This window comes from Urocitellus parryii, chromosome 6 (genome assembly GCF_045843805.1).
Source record: "Urocitellus parryii isolate mUroPar1 chromosome 6, mUroPar1.hap1, whole genome shotgun sequence".
Taxonomy (NCBI): Eukaryota; Metazoa; Chordata; class Mammalia; order Rodentia; family Sciuridae; genus Urocitellus; species Urocitellus parryii.
Window position 1 is genome coordinate 168,984,024 of NC_135536.1, and position 1,381 is coordinate 168,985,404.

The following is a 1,381-nucleotide window of genomic DNA, read 5'->3' on the forward strand; positions in this document are numbered from 1 at the left end:
GTGTCTCTGAATGATGAAATGTGGTAACGTCAGTCTAGTTTCTGGATTCTTGTACTACCTATAATCTGGTGTGTGTCCGGAGTAAATACGGTCATTGTAAAATTACATTAAGCCAAATATCATTAGATAATATGCACTTTAAAAAACCACCTTTAAAAATGAATTGGGAGTTATTTATGCCATGGCTATTCAAAATGACGAACGTGACTATGAATTGATCTCTAATTGGTATACAATTATTTGATCTCAGAATTCATAGTCCATTGTCTTAAATACCATCTATATGCTGAAGATGCTCAGATCTATGTCTCTAGGTTCATCTTTCCTTTGAACCAGAGACTCCTGTTGCCAATTGCCTTTTTAAGATCTCTAGTTGGAGGTCTAACAGGAATCTCAAACTTCACAAATCCCAGTGGGAACTCATGTCCTCCCTCTGTGCACCCCAACGTTTTACCAGCTGTCTCCCCTATCTGATGACATGCAACTCCATCCTTCAAGTTTGCTCAGGTCAGAGCTTAGAGTCACCCTTGACTCCTCTTTTACTTTCAGACCCCACTTCCAATCCATTAGTAAATCCTGTCGAGTTCTTCTCCCTGCCCCTTTTGACAGAGTGAATTGGGATTCCCAGCTAGCACTGGGCCTCCTACCTACCTGAAAAAATTCATGGCCTCAATACCATGTCTGTTTTGAGAAAATCAGGACTTACCTCTTTATGACTGACTGTTGCCTTTGCTTATTCATTCCAGGCACCAAGAGACTCCCAAGACTCCCTGGTGGTCCCTCAACCTTGAGGCACTTGTCCCATACGACTGTGCATCTAACTCTCTGACCCCTTCTTCCATTCCTGACCATCCCTAGAGCCTTCCTCTGTGCTGCTTGGTCATTTGTCAGTGAAATGCCATATGTCTTCTACCTTTTCTTTTTTGGTGCATCATTCCTGGAGATACTGTAATCTGTTTGATGCATGGAGTATACAGAGCAGGCTATTCCATCTCCTATTTCCAAAAATCCATTTAATGTATTGTCCTTGGGTAGAGGACATATCAGATACTAAGCTGATAAGAACAGAAACAACATTTGATCTTAGCCAAAAGGCTGAGAAGCAATCTCGACCTTTCCCCTCCATGGTCCCTTCATCTTTCTCTAGGCTAGCACTGAACATATAGGCCTCATTCCAAATCTTCTAGTAGTAAATAAGAAAAAAAAAGTTGAAAGGTGAAATTAATTTTCATAACATTTTATGTAACCCCATATATTTCAACACACAAAAACTATAAAAATATTAGCTATTTTATATCCCCCACATTAACTCTTTGAAATCAGCAATGCATTTTATAGGTAGAGTACATCTCAGTTTGGATTTCCAACAGTTACAATGAAA

The 1,381-nt window shown here is 39.7% G+C and overlaps 1 non-coding gene across 1 annotated transcript; it reads right to left on the minus strand.

Moving 5' to 3' along the window:
* Window positions 1-921: 921 nt before the first annotated feature.
* Window positions 922-1,107, minus strand: LOC113180714 (U2 spliceosomal RNA). The gene has a single exon (XR_003300503.2). It is a non-coding gene; the product is annotated as a U2 spliceosomal RNA (small nuclear RNA).
* Window positions 1,108-1,381: the final 274 nt, after the last annotated feature.